Raw genomic sequence first — 20,883 nt, forward strand, 5'->3', positions numbered from 1 at the left:
ACTGAGGGTAAGAAATTGAGAGCCAGACAGTACATAGTGTTTCATTCTCCTATCCCATTAGACTTGAAATCCTTCTATCTGGAAAGTTTAACTTGCCCTCCCTCTTCACTTGCTGGTGATGAGTTTCAGTTTATAATTCAGTTTCAGCATGGGTTCCTCTGAGAAAAATATCCTCACACCCCCTTCTCTCCCCAGATTCTGGGTAGATTTCATTTCTATAGGCTCCCGTTGTCAATAGTCAACAAAATGTTCATAGAACTTACTGTGCTGTGTAGCAACTGTTTTCTCATCTCTCTTTCATTAGACTGTGAGATCCTTAAGATTATGATGAATTCTTTTATTTGTTTCTTTACAGAAAATTGCTGGAAGCTGGTGAGCACTCAATAATTACCTATAAAGTAAATGAGAGGAGAGAGGATAAGTGACTTTCAAAGATCATGCAGTTAGTGACAGAGTTAGATGTGAATCTAAAGCTTTTTCCATGAACAGGTCAGATCTCACTGTAATGTATTTTTAAGACAAAATAGTAGATTCTCATTGGATATTCTTTCATTAGACAAGCTCTGGTAGGTACATCTCAAGGTCTCATGTTTCAAAACTATTGTTTATGTTCTTTTTAGTTAAAAAAAAACAAATTGAACAATATATACATTAGCAGTTTGATTGACAGGCAAAGTGATTTGAGCAGTAGTTGCCAACCTCATCTTAAATAAGGAATCCTTTTTTAATACAAGAAATTGTAAAAGACTACTACATGATAATATTTGTACTTCTGGTGTATATTGATCAGAAAACACACACACATATAGGACTCCTCGTACTCTTTGTAACAATTCCACTGTATTTAGAGAACTATAACCCACAGGCTAGGAGTCACAAGTTTATTTGAAAGATCACCAAGTTGAAAGTAGAAAAATTTGGCTTCTTCTTCAACTCTGCTACACCCTATATGACCTTGGCCTGGGACTTGCCCTCTCCTGAGTCTCATATAACTCACCTACAAATGACGCATTGGACTAAAGGCTATGTCAGGCTTTGCACTACACAACTGCACAACCCCAGGAGTGACATTCACATTTATTACAATGCAAATGATGTCCCTTGGAGCTGTACAATGGAAGAGCACTGCTTAAGAAACTCCCAGTTCAAACAGGCTGACTCTAGATAGGCTCTATTCTAAATGGACAATGGGAGATTTCAATCATTGTTCTAAAAGTGTCAGCAATTCTCATTATCCTCCCATAGTCTTTCATAGCCAACTTGACAACTTGGAAATCATATCAGGAAGCCCTCTAGTTCTGATCTGACATTGATACCTTTTATATGAACCACTCTGACACTTTATTTATACTTCTGTATTCCTACTGCCTCCCATCTCATCTCTCCTCTTCCAAAACACTATTTATGAGCAAAATGACACAGAACAATTCTTTTGGAGTCCCCTGGGCACCTCCCTAAGGTTAATCAGGCATTCTTAAGAGGTTGTTAAAAGCTCTGATGCCTTCTTCCAAAGCCAAATATACATGTTTTCTCTGAAACACATCTGGCCCTTGTGTCAGTTCCAGAAGCAATGATCATGGAGATTAGAGGCAATAATGACACATTAGCTCATCTCCTCCATTCCTTTGGCACTGCTCTGGAGAAATAATGACACTGGACAGTAACTCCTGCCCTTCCACTCTTCCTTGGGGCTCTTACCATTAAACTCTTTGGAACATGTCTTTCATTTCCTTTAAAAATGATTCCTGAAATATAAGTCCTGAACTTGCATAAAAAGCACACTTAGAAGAAAGGAGTATGAAAAGGAGGGAAGAAGAAAAGACAGTAATGAGAAGAGAGAGCAAAGTAGGAAGGAAGGAAATGCAATGTTGCATGCATTTAAATCAAGTTTCACTTACATTATTTTATTGAATCCTTTCAACTATCTTGTAATCTGTATTGCTATTTTCCTTAAAAAATGTGATAATCAATGCTCAGAAAGTTTAAAACATGTGCATAAAGCTACACAGTCATATTTCAGGTGGTATCCATGCCTTGCTAAAATATAGCAAGGTCTAGTACATAAAAAGAAAGGAAGTGCCAAGTATTATAAAAATGTTCATAGATTTTTTTTAATTTATGTATATTTATTTATTTGCATTGCTTTGACCAAACCCCATCATTTTACATATGATAAAAATGAGGCCAAAAAATTTTATACTGATATCCAAAATCATACAGTGACTAACTGGCGGGGCAAAACAAGTACTGTGGCCTTTTTAAGTACCAACAGTGTGATTTGTGATTTTGGGCATAGTGTGGAATAGTCTTTAGGGTAAGAATGTCTTGGACCCAAATTCTAGTTCCTGTATTCACCAGCTGTTTAATTGTGAGCAGGTTTCTTGGCTTCTCTCCATGGGTTCTTGTTAACTAGAAACAATAAGAAAACTCACCATAATACATACTGAATTTGGAGTGGTTTATGAAGGCCAGAAATATTCTGTTCACAAGGTCTGGCCACATAGAATGTGTTTTAGCTGGAACTTTTTGGCTGCCAGAAACAGAAACTGACATATTTATGGGTTGTAAAGATGTCATGGATATTCTCATGAGTACTAGAGGGCAGAAGACAAAACATAACTGCCTCATAAACACTGGGACTAGAGATGCAGTTACCAAGTCTCTTCTCTCCATCTTTCAGAAGACTCCCCTCAGCTGCTCTCTTTGCAAACCCTCTATTTTCACTCTCTGTTAAATAGATTCCATTTCCAGGGGGAGGAGCAAGATGGCAGAGGAGTAGGAGACCTAAATTTCGTCTGGTCCCAGGAATTCAGCTAGATAGGGATCAAACCATTCTGAACACCTATGAAATCAACAGGATATCCAAGAAAAGATAGCAGCAACTCTCTGAAAAGAAAAGCGAACCACTTTCTGGAAGGTAGGACATGCAGAGGAGTGAATCCGAGCTGATATTCTGGAAGATAGACCGCAGGGGGAGGGAGGAGGCTATCGGCAAGTGACAGAGCCGCAGAGCACAAAATCGGAACTTTTAGAAGTCTGCTCCACTGAGGGACATCACTCCAGTGGCTAAGCCAGGGGTGGAACCCTCACTGGGACACTGTGGTCTCAGGACCATCGGGGCTCACAGGAAGACTGGGGGTGCCTGAGTGAGGCAGAGCTCCCAGGTATTGGAGTGGGGAAGCTGGCGCAGAGACAGAGCCAAGGAGTGGGCTCTCAGCTCAGGGTTGCATTAAACCATGATCCGCAGTGCAGTCGGGCCACTGTTCTTCCAGCAGGAACTGAACAAGTGGCAGATCTGGGGAGACTCCCCTTCCTCCCCCCGGGAGAAGCAGTGTGGGAGCTCACCGCAGGAATCTGCTGGGTTTGGAGACTCCAGACAGGGTCATGTGCCAGAGATAGAAATGTGCGGTCACAGGCCAGGTGAGCACGGAGTGCACCAGAGACCAGGGAGACAGGAGTGATTGACTGCTTTTCTCTGGGGGCTCACTGAGGAGTGGGGCCCTGAGTTCTCGGCTCCTCCAGGGTGGAGATTGGGAGGCTGCCATTTTCACTCTTGTCCTCCAAAGCTGTATGGAAAGCTTGCAGGGAATAAAAGCTACTGAGAGCAACCCTGGGCCGATTACTTAGCCCGGCCCGGCAAGGGCAGGGCAATTCTACCTCCAGCAAAGACATTTGGGAACCATGACAACAGGCCCCACCCCCAGAAGATCAGCAAGAACAGCCAGCCAAGACCCAGTTTACCGATCAATGAGAACAGCAGAATTCCAGTGCTAGGGGTATACAGCACAGAGAATTCATGGCTTTATTTCCCATGATTTATTAGTCTTTCAAAGTTAATTTTTTGAATTTTCTTTTTCTTTTTCATTTTTCTTTTTTCCTTTTTCAACCATCATCTTATCAATCCCTTTTTAAAAAATCTTTTTTATTTTTCATTTTTAGAGTCATATTCTATCCCTTCATAGTAGTTAACCTTACTTTGGTATGTATATAAGTTGCTCTCTCTTTAAAATTTTGGGATACAGTTTCTTCTAACAGACCAAAATATACCCTAAATCTCTAGAGTATGGCTTTGTTCTAGTCTCCTGCCTGATCACATTCACTCCCTTTTTTTTTTAATTTCTCTTCTTTCTTTTTTCAACCAATTTCTTATCTTATCAATTCCTTTTATAAATTCTTTTATAATTTTCATCTTTACAATAATATTCCATCTATTCATTGTATTTACCCTTATCTTTGTACAAATATAAGCTTTTCTTTCTTTAAAATTTTGGGAGGCAGTTTCTTCTAACAGACCAAAATATGCCCAAAATCTAGTGTGTGGCACTGATCTATTCACCAATCTGATCATATTTGATCATATTCTTTTTTTTTTTTTTCATTTTCTTTTTTTTTTCTTTTTTCTTTCTTTCCCTTTCTTTTCCCCTGGTTTCAGGTCTCTTCATTTGTTTAGTTTGTTTCTGGGGTCATTGTTACCCTGTTAGCATTTTGTTCTCTCATTTATCTATTCTCCTCTGGACAAAATGACAAGACAGAAAAAAATCACCTCAAAAAAAAGAACAAGAGGCAGTACCAAGTGCCAGGGACCTAATCAATATGGACATTAGTAAGATGTCGGAAGTAGAGTTCAGAATGACGATTATAAAGACACTAGCTGGGCTTAAAAAAAGCATGGAAGATAGTAGAGAACCCTTTCTGGAGAAATAAAAGAACTACAATCTAACGAAGTCAAAACCAAAAAGGCTATTAATAAGGTGCAGTCAAAAATGGAGGACCTAACTGCTAAGATAAATGAGGCAGAAGAGAGAATCAGTGATATAGAAGACCAAATGATGGAGAATAAAGAAGCTGAGAAAAAGAGATAAACAACAACTGGATCATGAGGGCAGAATTCGAGAGATTAGTGATACCATAAGATGAAACAATATTAGAAAAATTGGGATCACAGAAGAAGAAGAAAGAGAGAGGAGCAGAAGGTATATTGGAACAAATTATAGCAGAGAACTTCCCTAATTTGGGGAAGGACACAGGCATCAAAATCCAGGAGGCACAGAGAACCCCTCTCAAAATCAAGAAAAATAGGTCAACACCCCAACATCTAATAGTAAAACTTACAAGTCTCAGAGACAAAGAGAAAATGCTGAAAGCAGCTCAGGACAACAGGTCTGTAACCTACAATGGTAGAAACATTAGATTGGTAACAGACCTATCCACAGAGACCTGGCAGGCCAGAAAGGACTGGCAGGATATATTCAGAGCACTAAATGAGAAAAAATAAGCAGCCAAGAATATTATATCCAGCTAGGCTGTCACTAAAAATAGAAGGAGAGATAAAAAGCTTCCAGGACAAACAAAAACTAAAGGAATTTCCAGTACAAAACCAGCCCTACAAGAAATATTGAAAGGGGTCCTCTAAGCAGAGAGAGAGGCTAAAAGTAACATAGACCAGAAAGGAACACAGCCAATATACAGTAACAGTCACCTTCCAGGCAATACAATGACACTAAATTCATATCTTTCAATAGTTACCCTGAATGTAAATGGGCTAAATGCCCCAATCAAAAGACACATGGTATCAGATTGGATAAAAAATCAAGACCCATCGATATGCTGTCTGCAAGAGACTCATTTTAGACCCAAAGACACCTCCCCTGATGGAAAGTGAGGGAGTGGAAAACTATTTACCATGCTAATGGACACCAAAAGAAAGCTGGGGTGGCAATCCTTATATCAGATTAGATTTTAAACCAAAGACTATAATAAGAGATGAGGAAGGACACTGTATCCTACTTAAAGGGTCCATCCAACAAGAAGATCTAACAATTGTACATATCTATGCCCCTAACATGCGAGCAGCCAATTATATAAGCCAATTAATAACAAAAGCAAAGAAACACATTGACAACAATACAATAATAGTAGGGGACTTTAACACCCCCCTCACTGAAATGGACAGATCATCTAAGCAAAAGATCAACAAGGAAATAAAGACTTTCTTTTTTTTTTTTTTAAGATTTTTTTTTATTTATTTATTAGAGAGAGAATGAGAGAGAGCAAGCACATGAGAGGGGGGAGGGTCAGAGGGAGAAGTAGACTCCCCGCCAAGCAGGGAGCCCAATGCGGGACTCAATCCTGGGACTCCAGGATCATGACCTGAGCCGAAGGCAGTCGCTTAACCAACTGAGCCACCCAGGCGCCCCGGAAATAAAGACTTTAAATGACACACTGGGGCGCCTGGGTGACTCAGTTGGTTAAGCGACTGCCTTCGGCTCAGGTCATGATCCTGGAGTCCCGGGAACGAGTCCCGCATCGGGCTCCCTGCTCTGCAGGGGGTCTGCTTCTCCCTTTGACCCTCTTCCCTCTCGTGCTCTCTGTCTCTCATTCTCTCTCTCTCAAATAAATAAATAAAATCTTTAAAAAAAATAAAAAAAAATAAAAGATAAATGACACACTGGACCAAATGGACTTCACAGATATATTCAGAACATTCCATCACAAAGCAACAGAACACACATTCTTCTGAGTGCCCATGGAACATTCTCTGGAATAGAACACATCCTAGGTCACAAATCAGGTCTCAAACAGTACCAAAAGATTGGGATCATTCCCTGCATATTTTCAGACCACAACGCTTTGAAAGTAGAACTCAGTCACAAGAGGAAAGCCGGAAAGAACTCAAATACATGGAGGCTAAAGAGCATCCTACTAAAAAATGAATGGGTCAACCAGGAAATTACAGAAGAATTTTAAAAAGTCATGGAAACAAATGAAAATGAAAATATAGCTGTTCAAAATCTTTGGGATGCAGCAAAGGCAGTCCTAAGAGGAAAGTATATAGCAATACAAGCCTTTCTCAAGAAACAAGAAAGGTCCCAAAAACACAACCTAACCCTACACCTAAAGGAGCTGGAGAGAGAACAGCAAATAAACCCTAAACCCAGCAGAAGGCAAATAATAAAGATTGAGCAGAAATCAATGAAACAGAGACCAAAAGAACAGTAGAACAGATCAACGAAATTAGGAGCTGGTTCTTTGAAAGAATTAATGAGATTGATAAACTCCTGGCCAGATTTATCAAAAAGAAAAGAGAAATGACCCAAATCAACAAAATCATGAATGAAAGAGGAGAGATCACAACCAACACCAAAGAAATACAATTATAAGAACATACTATGAGCAACTCTATGCCAGCAAATTAGATAATCTTGAAGAAATGGATGCATTCCTAGAGATGTATCAACTACCAAAACTGAACCAGGAAGAAACAGAAAACCTGAACAGACCTATAACCACTAAGGAAATTGAAGCAGTCATCAAAAATCTCCCAAAAAACAAAAGCCCAGGGCCAGATGGCTTCCCAGGGGAATTCTACCAAACATTTCAAGAAGAATTAATACCTATTCTTCTGAAACTGTTCCAAAAAATAGAAATGGAAAGAAAACTTCCAAACGCATTTTATGAGGTCACCATTACCTTGATCCCAAAACCAGACAAAAACCCCATCAAAAAGGAGAATTACAGACCAATATCCCTGATGAACATGGATGCAAAAATTCTCACCAAAATATTAGCCATAGGATCCAACAGTACATTAAAAGGATTATTCACCATGACCAAGTGGGATTTATTCCTGGGCTGCAAGGATGGTTCAACATCTGCAAATCAATCAATGTGATACAATACATTAATAAAAGAAAGAACAAGAACCATATGATCCTCTCAATAGATGCAGAAAAAGCATTTGACAAAGTACAGCATCCTTTCTTGATTGAAACTCTTCAGAGTATAAGGATAGAGGGTACATACCTCAATATCATAAAAGCCATCTATGAAAAACCCACGGCAAATACCATTCTCAAAGAGGAAAAACTGAGAGCTTTCCCCCTAAGGTCAGGAACATGGCAGGGATGTCCACTATTACCAGTGCTATTCAACATAGTACTAGTCCTAGCCACAGCAATTGGACAACAAAAAGAAATAAAAGGCATCTGAATCAGCAAAGAAGAAGTCAAACTCTCACTCTTTGCAGATGATATGATACTTTATGTGGAAAACCCAAAAGACTCCACCCCAAAACTTCTAGAACTCATACAGGAATTCAGTAAAGTGGCAGGATATAAAATCAATGCACAGAAATCAGTGGCATTCCTATACACCAACAACAAGACAGAAGAAAGAGAAATTAAGGAGTCGATCCCATTTACAATTGCACCCAAAACCATAAGATACCTAGGAATAAATCTAACCAAAGAGGCAAAGAATCTGTACTCAGAAAACTATAAAATACTCATGAAAGAAATTGAGGAAGACAAAAAGAAATGGAAAAATGTTCCATGCTCATGGATTGGAAGAACAAATATTGTGAAGATGTCAATGCTACCTAGAGCAATCTACACATTCAAGGAAATCCCTATCAAAATACCATCCACTTTTTTCAAAGAAATGGAACAAATAATTCTAAAATTTGTATGGAACCAGAAAAGACCCTGCATAGCCAGAGGAATGTTGAAAAAGAAAAGCAAAGCTGGTGGCATCACAATTCCGGACTTCAAGCTCTATTACAAAGCTGTCATCATCAAGACAGTATGGTGCTGGCACAAAAACAGACACATAGATCAATGGGACAGAAGAGAGAGCCCAGAAATGGACCCTCAACTCTATGGCCAACTAATCTTCGACAAAGCAGGAAAGAATGTCCAATGGAAAGAAGACAGTCTCTTCAACAAATGGTGTTGGGAAAATTGGACAGCCACATGCAGAAGAATGAAACTGGACCACTTCCTTACACCACACACAAAAATAGACTCCAAATGGGTGAAAGACCTAAATGTGAGACAGGAATCCATCCAAATCCTTGAGGAAAACACAGGCAGCAACCTCTTTGACCTCAGCTGCAGCAATTTCTTCCTAGAAACATCGCCAAAGGCAAGGGAAGCAAGGGCAAAAATGAACTATTGGGACTTCATCAAGATAAAAAGCTTTTGCACAGCAAAAGAAATAGTCAACAAAACCAAAAGACAACTGACAGAATGGGAGAAGATATTTGCAAATGACATATCAGAGAAAGGGCTAGTATCCAAAATCTATAAAGAACTTATCAAACTCAACACCCAAAGAACAAAGAATCCAATCAAGAAATGGGCAGAAGACATGAACAGACATTTTTCCAAAGAAGACATCCAAATGGCCAACAGACACATGAAAAAGTGCTCCACATCACTCGGCATCAGGGAAATCTAAATCAAAACCTCAATGAGATACCACCTCACACCAGTCAGAATGTGATTAACAAGTCAGGAAATGACAGATGTTGGCGGGGATGTGGAGTAAGGGGAACCCTCCTACACTCTTGGTGGGAATGCAAGCTGGTGCAGCCACTCTGGAAAACAGTATGGAGATTCCTCAAAAAGTTGAAAAAAGAGCTACCCTGTGACCCTACGACCCAGTAATTGCACTACTGGGTATTTACCCCAAAGATACAAATGTAGGGATCCGAAGGGGTACATGCACCCTGATCTTTATAGCAGCAATGTCCACAATAGCCAAACTATGGAAAGAGCCAAGATGTCCATTGACAGATGAATAGATAAAGAAGATGTGGTACATATATACAATGGAATATTATGCAGCCATCAAAAGGAATGAAATCTTGCCATTTGTAATGATGTGGATGGAACTGGAGGGCATTACGCTGAGCAAAATAAGTCAATCAGAGAAAGACATGTATCATATGATCTCACTGATATGAGGAATTCTTAATCGCAGGAAACAAAGTGAGGGCTGCTGGAGTGGTGGGGGGTGGGAGTGATGGGGTGGCTGGGTGATAGACATTGGGGAAGGTATGTGCTATGGTGAGTGCTGTGAATTGTGTAAGACTGTTGAATCACAGACCTGTACCTCTGAAACAAATCATACATTATATGTTAAAAAAAAAGAAGAAGAAGAAGGAGATAATAGGAAGGGAAAAATGAAAAGGGGAATTTGGAGGGGGAGAGAAACCATGAGAGACCATGGACTCTGAGAAAGAAACTAAGGGTTTTAGAGGGGAGGGGGGTGGGAGGATGGGTTACCCTGGTGATTGGTATTAAAGAGGGCACGTATTGAATGGAGCACTGGGTGTTATACACAAACAGTGAATCATGGAACACTACATCAAAATCTAATGATGTGTTGCATGGTGATTAACATAAGAATAAAAAATTTTTAAAAAACTAATGATGTAATGTATGGTGATTAACATAAGAAAAAAAATAGATTCCATTTCTACATTTTATACATGTTCCATTCTGACCACCCCTAGTTGCTTTATCACAGGTTTTAGTTGCAGTGTTAACCATTTCTTTGATAGAGTTCACAAGATAGATAATCTGACTGGATCCTACCCAATCAATCAATTGGTGGCCTTAAATCACAATTTCATCCCACATCCAACTAAAAGTGGCCAATTAGAAAGAGATGAAGGCCAGTATGCATGATGGAGTAAAGCTCAGGTTCTATGGTCAGACTAAACTGAGTTTGAATCTAGATTGCTCTACTTATTTGTTTATTCATTATGTGACCTTGATTAAACAGCTTAACCTCTAAGAGACTACTTCACCCTTAAAATAAGAATACTACTACTATTTTCTTCTGAAGGTTGTTAAAGAAATAAAAGAGATCTATGTAAATCACAGAGCACTTCAGTGTTGAAAACTGTGGCTAGTAAAAGTTGTACTTCCAAGAGAGAAATTTTCCCCCTTTACCTTTCTTTCTTCACCTATCTAATTCCTATCCATCTTTTAGTTCTCAGCTTGGCTCTCCTCTGGAATGTATGATCTAGTACGCTTTAGCTTAGTTTAAGTGCTCCTCTCTTCCACTCAGATTCCCTAACTTTATCAAATGCATACCTCACTGTACTAAAATAACCTGGTTAATTGCATTTTATTTTTTCAGCTTTATTAAGGTATAAATGACAAAACTGTAAGCTATCTGAAGTGACAACGTAGTGGTCTGATATACATATGCATTGTAAAAGGATTCTCTCCATTGAGTTAACTAATACATCCATACCTCACATACTTACTTTTTTTTTTTTTTGGTAAGAACAGTTAAGTTCTACTCTCTTATCAAAGTTAAATTATACAATAAATTATATTATTATTATACAATAAATACACAACTAGTATACAAGATATGCTAGGGCAAGGAATATGCTCTAGTCACCATTATATCACCAGATAGGACAATGTTGCATGCAATAGTACCCAGTATATACTTAATAGATTAATTAATTAATGAGCAAACATCATGAAATAACACTTCATGTCAGAAAAGAGGTACATTGGATGATACAATTTTGTAAGGAAGACAAAAGCAAGCTCCATCTAAATATAATGAATGAATACATTCTGGCTGAACTTAAGAGCACTCTTTTCTATTCAGGAGTGTTTCTGATTAACTGTGACTCTCGTAGAAGTGCCCAAGCACAGAAGCAACAGCTAATTGATTCTAAAACCTCATCTAGGAGATGACCAAATTATTTACTTCTGCCATGCCCTCCTTTCCAAGAGTAGCCAAGGTTCCCACTGAGGAAGAGAACTCAAAGAGTTTATACTCATCTTTGTCAGCAACCTCCAAACCCACCCTCTCCTTCAAAGTTCAAGAATGTCATTGTCAATGCTTCTTTCCTCATGCAGACCAGCTGCTTGCCTATCATTGCTTCTATGTTTGTTAGGTTTAGAGTTCATCAAGCCTCCACTGTGAGCCCTATGTTGAGCACTCAAGATATCAGGAAAAGCAATAGACTTACTTCCCTGCGAGAATGCCTCCATTTTTAAAACCCTCTCGGTGAAGACCAGGGAAAGAGGCCATGACTTTGGAGTGGTATTTGTCTTTTAAATATTCAATAACATATCCGTTCAGTTGAGAGGGCTGAATGTGAGAGATTTTCTGGAGATTAATAAGTAGAATGCACTATTGGCTTCTACTCAAATTTACTATAGTTTTCCCCAACTACCTTCCTTCAGGTTGGAATAACTGTGGCAAAATGAAGGGACAGAGTATTGACCAAAGATAATGAACAATTTATGTATTTCCTAATCAGCCATGCAGTAGAGATATGACCTGCCATGGACATGACTCATAAGGCAGCTTTATTAAATGCATCTCCCCCACCAATGTTGATTGTGGAGCAACCGTGTCTCTATTACTAGGATTAGTGGTAAGCAATAGCTCTACCACAAGGTTTAACATTCTTAAACATGTGCAGAACTCAATGTGAATTGCTCTAACTTGTCTTTTTATCTTTTCTCAAAAGGATTTAATAGACTGGCTTTGTAATTACCTAAACAGTGGATTAAAATACATGAAAAGCCCTGTGCAGTCTTTTCTTCAACAAACATTTATCATTGGTGTTTTAGAAATCTTGTCTCTGCAGAATCCAGGCCACATTATAGACATTACCTAATTCAACCTGCCATCACTCAGAGAGATATCAGGTAAACGTCATTCCTTTCTGTTTTACCTCTTGGGAAACTAAATATAAAACCTTTTTGGAATATAACAAAAACAAAATCAGAGAAACCCTGGAACCCTACCCAGAGAGTTCAACCAGAATACCTCAAGTAAAATTCTTACCAGTATTCTAACTATTGCAACATTACAACACAGAGACCACACTATCCTCATAACAACATATCATCAATGCAACACCTTTATTTAGTAAATAGGAAAGTCTTTTGAAGTTCCGCTAAGTAGGATGAGAATTAGCTCTCAGGCTAAGGTGGTGCTTTAAGGGACAGAAATGCAGCAATTGTGTAATTCACTATTTTCCAGAATGTGTTCTGCAAAAAAAAAAAAAAAAGGTCCAAATGATGTTCCATGAGAAAGATCAAATAAATATAGAAATCACCACATGTATATTTATTATCTCCTTTTAAAAATTTACACTAGCATACAAAGGACTTTGAGAAATCTTAAGCAATAGAAAAAGATACAAAAAAGATAATTTAATCTTTTTGGGTTCTTTGATTATAAGTCATAGATAGGGATCCTGGTTCACTTAACTGAACGAATTTGTTATAAAGATACTGTATAGAGGCTCATGAATTCCAGCAGGGAATAAAGGAGTCCTCTGGAAGGACAGGGGCCATCAAGGAGCATTTGGACACCTTCACAGTAATTCATGGACTTTCTTTAGGCCTCATCTATCAGATACCTTGGCTCTAGCTTTCTTCTCCTTTCCATTCTTGTGTTTATAATTACTTCACTTAACATAGTACTAGAAGTTCTAGCCTCAGCACTCAGACAAGAAGAAAGAAAAGGCACCCAAATCAGCAAAGAAGTCAAACTCTCACTCTTTGCAGATGATATGATACTTTATGTGGAAAACCCAAAAGACTCCACCCCAAAATTGCTAGAGCACATACAGGAATTCAGTAAAGTGGAAGGATATAAAATCAATGCACAGAAATCAGTTGCATTTCTATACACCAACAATAAGACAGAAGAAAGAGAAATTAAGGAGTTGACCCCATTTACAACTGCATCCAAAACCATAAGATACCTAGGAATAAACCTAACCAAAGAGGCAAAGAATCTGTACTCAGAAAACTATAGAATACACATGAAAGAAACTGAGGAAGACGGGGCGCCTGGGTGGCTCAGATGGTTAAGCGTCTGCCTTTGGCTCAGGTCATGATCTCAGGGTCCTGGGATCGAGCCCCGCATCGGGCTCCCTGCTCCTTGGGAGCCTGCTTCTCCCTCTGCCTCTCTCTCTCTCTCTGTCATGAATAAATAAATTTAAAAAAAAAATCTTTAAAGAAACTGAGGAAGACACAAAGAAATGGAAAAATGTTCCGTGCTCATGGATTGGAGGAACAAATATTGTTAAAATGTCAATGCTACCTAACTGAACATAATAATAAAAAAATAAAAGTAAAAAAATAATAATAAAATAAAATAAATGTCTATGCTATCTAGAGCAATCTACACATTCAAGGAAATCCCTATCAAAATACCATCAATTTTTTTCACAGAACTGGAACAAATAGTCCTAAATTTGTATGGAACCAGAAAAGACCCTGAAGAGCCAAAGGGATGTTGAAAAAGAAAACCAAAATTGGTGGCATCACAGTTCCAGACATCAAGCTCTATTACAAAGCTGTAATCATCAAGACAGTATGGTATTGGCACAAAAACAGACACATAGATCAATGGAACAGAAGAGAGAGCCCAGAAATGAACCCTCAACTCTATGGCCAACTAATCTTCGACAAAGCAGGAAAGAATGTCCAATGGAAAAAAGACAGTCTCTTCAACAAATGGTGTTGGGAAAATTGGACAGCCACATGCAGAAGAATGAAACTGGACCACTTCCTTACACCACACACAAAAATAGACTCCAAATGGGTGAAAGACCTAAATGTGAGACAGGAATCCATCCAAATCCTTGAGGAGAACACAGGCAGCAACCTCTTCAACCCTGGCCGCAGCAACTTCTTGCTAGACACATCTCCAAAGGCAAGGGAAACAAAGGCAAAAATGAACTATTGGGACTTCATCAGGATAAAAAGCTTTTGCACAGCAAAGGAAACAGTCAACAAAACCAAAAGACAACCAACAGAATGGGAGAAGATATTTGCAAATGACATATCAGATAAAGGGCTAGTATCCAAAATCTATAAAGAACTTATCAAACTCTACATCCAAAAAACCAAAAATCCAGACAAAAATTGGGCAGAAGACATGAACAGACATTTCTCCAAAGAAGACATACCAATGGCTTTTAGACACATGAAAAAATGCTCAACATAACTCAGCATCAGGGAAATACAAATCAAAACCACAAAGAGATACCATCTCATACCAGTCAGAATGGCTAAAATTAACAACTCAGGAAATGACAGATGTTGGCGAGGATGCAGAGAAAGGGGAACCCTCCTACACTGTTGGTGGGAATGCAAGCTGGTGCAGCCACTCTGGAAAACAGTATGGAGGTTCCTCAAAAAGTTGAAAATAGAGCTACCCTATGACCCAGCAATTGCACTACTGGGTATTTACCCCAAAGATACAAATGTAGTGATCCAAAGGGGCACCTGCATCCCAGTATTTATAGCAGCAGTGTTCACAGTAGCCAAACTATGGAAAGAGCCCAGATGTCCATCGACAGAGGAATGGATAATGAAGATGTGGTATATATATATACAATGGAATATTATGCAACCTTCAAGAAATGAAATCTTGCCATTTGCAATGACGCGGATAGAACTAGAGGGTATTATGCTAAGCAAAATAAGTCAATCAGAGAAAGACAATGATCATATGATCTCACTGATATGCAAAATTTAAGAAACAAGGCAGAGGATCATAGGGGAAGAGACTAAAAAATGAAACAAGATGAAACCAGAGAGGGAGACAAACCATAAGAGACTCTTAATTATAGGAAACAAACTGAGGGTTGCTGGAGGGGAGGGAGGTCGGGGGATGGGGTGGCTGAATGATGGACACTGGGAAGGGTATATGTTGTGGTGAGTGCTGGGTGTTGTGTAAGACTGATGAATCACAGACCTGTACCCCTGAAACAAATAATATAGTATATGTTAATTTTTAAAAAGCAAAAAAATTAAAAAATTAAAGGGACCTAAAAAAAAATATTTACTTTACTTGAACAGAGTCTGACTAGCTTAAGGTGGGACTCAAAGACAAAAACTTTGCCTAACAGTTTGCACTAAGTTACAGTTTAACCTTGAGCAAATCACCAAATGAAGTAATTACTATGCATGATGGACAAAATTACTTCAGTAATTGTTTGTAACTCTGAAATTATAATCTAAATAGAATTTTAGGCCTTTTACATCTCATAGTGGTCTTAAGAAACCTCCTGAACATTGTTTGTTTTTTTTTCCCCAAAGCACTTCTAAACTGTGCTGCACTGTGAGGCTCGACAGAGGTTAGTTTTATTTTCCTCTGTAATGTTTTATTTTGTTTTGTTTTGCTTTTTTGTGAAATCTGAAACATGGTCAAAATAAAGCAAAGAAGGACTTGACCTCTAAAATGGAAACTTCACTGCAAAATTCCTCTTACTCTAAAAGCCAATAATAAAAAGTAGATGGAAAAATGAAAATGGAATCTTATTTTACATTTGGATTCCAACTCCCAAAACTATATACTTCCATCATCTGGCCATACTCCAACATTTGTTTGCTGTCATGCACAGCGAAAAGGATTAGTTGCTCTTTGGGCCAAGTTAGGCTTAATCATTCCTGTAAAGGTTTAATGAAATAAGTACAGCAGGCAGAAAGCAGTAAGAACTCTCTCCACCCTCTCTTTCCTCTTCTTCCCAAAGAAAAGGAATATTAGTCAGATTCAAAGTCACCAGTTGGGAGGCATTTATGAATGATAGGTCACTGTACATTATATGAAAATGAGAGTGGCTGTTTTCTTCTCTGCTTTCATCCATACAACCATTACAACAAAATGACCCATGACACTTTTTTTCACTTGAAAAGAACTTAGCCATGCTTCTGATGTTCTCCTCCTTTTTTTTTAATTTCTTAAAATCTTTATTATAAATGCTGTCTGTATTCATAGAAAATCAAGACCTCTGAAGGAACTCGAACTGGATATAAAGTACGTCCAGCCAAGCTGGCTGTCATGCTTAGCGTGGGAACAGTTACACTGATGCTTTCTTCCCCTTATAGGTGGCCATCATTTTCTTGACTCCAGCAATAGCTTTGCCTGGATTCAACCACATAGGGCAGGTCCTCATGCAGTTCATGATGGTGGGGCAGCGGTACAGGAAGAATGGGTCCTGCAGCTTGGCAAGGCCCTCCTCTGTGTGAAGTCATCTCTCAAGTCGATCATCCAGCAGTAGGCCTGCATAAGAACCGCAGGCCCCACAGAAAGGGTTGCAAGCCTTTTCTGGCTGTCATCTGTGTTCTTATCTTTTTCTTCATTCCACATAGCCAGAGACAAAATATATATATATATACCATGGCCTTTCCCCCTTAGGACAGGACCAGAGTAAGGTAAGAACCTAATATTAGATGGTAGAGATAGTAAACCCCAGGACAGTTTACCAACTCTAAGCAGAGCTTGAGATTTCAACTTTGAAGATTGAGCCCAATCTACTAAAGTGAAGTATGAGTTTATTTCCTTTGCTATGGTTCTTGTTTTTATATTCATTTCTTCAATAATAATTATTAATAGAGAGTTTTAATGTGGGATACATGATACCATCATATATGGAAACCAGACTCTTGACTTTGGAGAGTTTACAGTTCTGTGGAAAAATCAACCACAGGTAGAAAGTTAATACCTGAAAAATAACCAAGTCTGTTTTTTGTTTTTTGTTTTCTTCAAACTCATCCTTGTTGCCCTGGGAAAGTGTAAATCAGCTTAGAAAAAAGAAATTAATTGAGTTTCTGAATGGATTTTTTAAAAGCTCATTGCAGGGACAATTGCCCTGAAAGATAATGAGAAGAGGTTCAAAATAAAAGCTTGACTCTGCATATCAAAAAGAGGCAAAATCTTAAGGAGGTGGATGCAAAGTTCATCTATAACTTCATATTAGAAAGGCAATCAAGGAAGAGCCAGTTTCCATCGGGGTAGGAGCTTCACAACTGGGAGAGAAAGAACAAGAGTCAGCCTCTGGTTGTTGTGCATTGCTGAGAAAGGACCCTTAGCTCTGCCTCCTCCTGAGCCAAAACTATAGATAAGTTAGGCTAGAGCAGAGCCTTGCTGCCCCTGTTGCCTTCTGGGAAGAAGTCAAGGCTCCTAGGAAAGCCAAATTCTACCATGGTACCACAGCTCTGTTCTGGCTGTGGTTGAGTGAGGTGTCCTAGATAGATGAGCCTGAAGGAAGCCTCACAGAGTGCAGCAGACCACAGCAGGGTATAGGAAACTAACCAAGTTAGAAAGCAACCTCCACTTCCTACAACCAAGAAAAAACCAAGTCAGTAGGCCTCTGGGGTAGAGATTAAAATGAGACAGGGGACATGGTTGTGGCAATCAGAGGTCACTGCAGGATCAGGTATAGTAGCAGGAAATGCCAGCACAAGAAGAACAAAGAAGAACAGGTAGATCTCACCACAGGTTATAGAGAATAGAGAATCACTATAAACAAGGTACCCCACTCCCCATGAGGTCCAGGAACTCATATCTTCCCAAGAGAAGAAACAGAGATAAGGGAGGGAAAACTCTTGAACTGAAAGAATTGTATTTATCTGAAAGAAATTGAAAAAAAAAATCTGGAAGTGACTTGTGGTAAGGTTTAGTTGCATCATAGACAAAATGGAATCCCCCTAATTCCTCTTGAACAGAAATAAAGGAAATTACATGTTTGCACACATTTGAACTTTGTAACTTTGAAAGTTCATGACAGCACAATTCACATTTACAACCTGTGAAATATACTATAAAGAAAAAGTATGGAGTGTCACACAAGTACACAAGAGGTCTAGTCAAGGGTCTCTAAAAAGGTTTCCCTGTGGAATTGACATTTGAGATGAAGCTTGAAGGATGTAGGCACTAAACAGGTAAGCAGAAAAAGAGAATAGCACTTTAGACACATGGGAATGGCAAGTGTAAAGGCCCCAAAGACAGGAGGGAGCATGATATATCCAAAAAGAGAAAGTCAGGGAAGGTGGTTGCAGGATAGAGCATGGAGAAGTATATAAGACTGGGTTATAGATTCGGGGGTAGGAGGACTATGAGTAGGAAACACATCCTATAGGAACTTGTAAGCTACGCTATGCATCCTGCTTTTCATGCTGAGGATGACAAGACCCCTTTGAAATATTCCAAGTGGGTGAGTGACCCTATCAAATTTGTCTTACAGATAGTATTCTACCAAAATGTGGGAAATGCATTAGAGGTGGGCGAGAGCAAAGCTGTGGAGATTATTTAGTGGGCTATTACAGTGGGGTAGGGATGAGATGTCAGAAAAGGGGATGCTTTGGGGGTAGAGAGATGTAGATATATTTGAGAAAAAAATCAAATGTTAAAAATTAAAAGGACTTCTAGGAAAGGATTGCAAATGGGAGTGGGGAAAAGGCAAAAGGACTCAGGAGAATGGTTGACAACCATGTTTGGGCAGTCCTATACAACTTAGTATTAATACCATTAAAATCATTTTATTCTCTCTCATACATACAGCATTAATCCTGAGAAGATTGGGGAAAAAAATCATGCATTATGCTTCATATGACTTCCTAAACACAATGGCTTATAGTTCAAAGTTCACAAAGCAGTTTATCTAAAATAATGCTTAAAGTTACTGAAGCTAAAATTAATCATCTTATAGTTAATCAAGCCATTTAAAGCTCACCTTAAATTTCCAGGTCATTTTCTAAGATGTAAAATTATAATTTCCATTTCACTTCATTTATCTATTCTATTACATAAACGAAGATTAGTCCACACATACATATACATAGATACCCTCAAATATGTAGATTCATCATATACAGAGGTAATATCATTGCTCTTTTTTTTTTTTTTTTCTGGCCTTCTCTCTGGTTTCACTTAACCCTCTTGTTTGTTTACCCAAACTTTAAGAATATAAATATGCTCAAATGGAGTATAATACTCTGCTTCTTGTCAATGTTCAGGAAATGGACTGTATGCTTTCAAAACTTCTTTTCAAAGTGGGAAAATAGACACATCTGCGGAGTGACAAAGACACACATTAAAAATTCCATGCTTGTCTAGACATAATCAAACCCATTTCATAGTAGGTGTTAAATACTTCTAATTAAAGTAATTTAAGATTTTTTTTTTAAATTCAAGAATGGTAGCAAAATGTTAACATTCAAAAATAAAAATTCTTACATTCCCCAGGCTCTACTTTGGTCTCCAGAGTAACCAGAATACTTATTGGTCTGACTCTCTGCTAATTGATTTCATTCATATATATATATATATATATATATATATATATATATATATATATGATATTGACAGAACAGATCTGTCTTTAAGTAGTATACTATCTAACCTATTCTTTCTTCTCCATGCTTCCCCTGATGTCTCTTCTTTTTCACAGTCTCTAAACCAAAAAAGATTGATCTTTTCCAGGTGGCTTTGACATTTCCAAGGAACGCTTCAGTGGGGATGATGGACTGGAAAGAGAAAAGTGAACAGCTTCTCACAAAGGGGGTAAGGCCACAGAATTTGACATATTATTATGTCACTTGCCAAAAGTGGATAAATTGCATGACTTCCTTCTCATTAGTCAGGGTAGCCACCCTTCCTTTTATCTGAGCTAAAGTATTGCTACCTGAAAGCATTTATCTGAAGATAGTACTGTATAGAAAGGCAAAGATGACTCCATAGAATAGATGTGTCTGCCTCCATTCGTGGAGGTTAGTTAAGAATTAGAAATAAAGGGGTGCCTGGGTGGCTCAGTCATTAAGCGTCTGCCTTTGGCTCAGGTCATGATCCCAGGATCCTGGGATCAAGCCCCACATCGGGCTCCCTACTCTGCGGGAAGCCTGCTTCTCCCTCTCCCACTCCCCCTGTTTGTGTTCCCTCTCTCACTGTGTCTCTCTCTGTCAAATAAATAAATAAAAATCTTAAAAAAAATTAGAAATAAATCATATTACAAGAGTTTTTCTTTCCAGCTCTTCAATTCTTTCTTGTTACTTCAGCTATATCTCACTGCAACTCCTTTTCTCAGTTATACAAAACATACCTTCATGGGTCCTCCCTATTTTTTCTTGATCTCAAACCAGAAAAAATCAATCAATCAATCAATCAATCAATAATTCTTTTTCAGTGTACTATTTAGACAGAATAATGAAAAGAGAAAGATTCAAGAGACTTGGGAATAAAGAAAAAGAGAGAAAGAGGGAGAGAGAGAGAGAGAAAGTGAAATGGACACAATATGGTAAGAATTTTAATTCACCT

General features: G+C 38.5%; 1 long non-coding RNA gene across 1 annotated transcript in view; it reads right to left on the minus strand.

Moving 5' to 3' along the window:
* Positions 1–220: 220 nt before the first annotated feature.
* The window catches only part of LOC123858329 (uncharacterized), a 268,636-nt gene continuing 247,973 nt past the window's right edge, over positions 221–20,883 (minus strand). The window contains exon 4 of the long non-coding RNA XR_006794140.3: positions 221–391. This is a non-coding gene — a long non-coding RNA (uncharacterized LOC123858329). The remainder of the gene's footprint in view (positions 392–20,883) is intronic.

The sequence above is a fragment of the Mirounga angustirostris genome, unplaced genomic scaffold (genome assembly GCF_029215605.1).
Source record: "Mirounga angustirostris isolate CCGP_5_RB_7025 unplaced genomic scaffold, mMirAng1.0.hap1 SCAF_4, whole genome shotgun sequence".
Lineage (NCBI taxonomy): Eukaryota > Metazoa > Chordata > Mammalia > Carnivora > Phocidae > Mirounga > Mirounga angustirostris.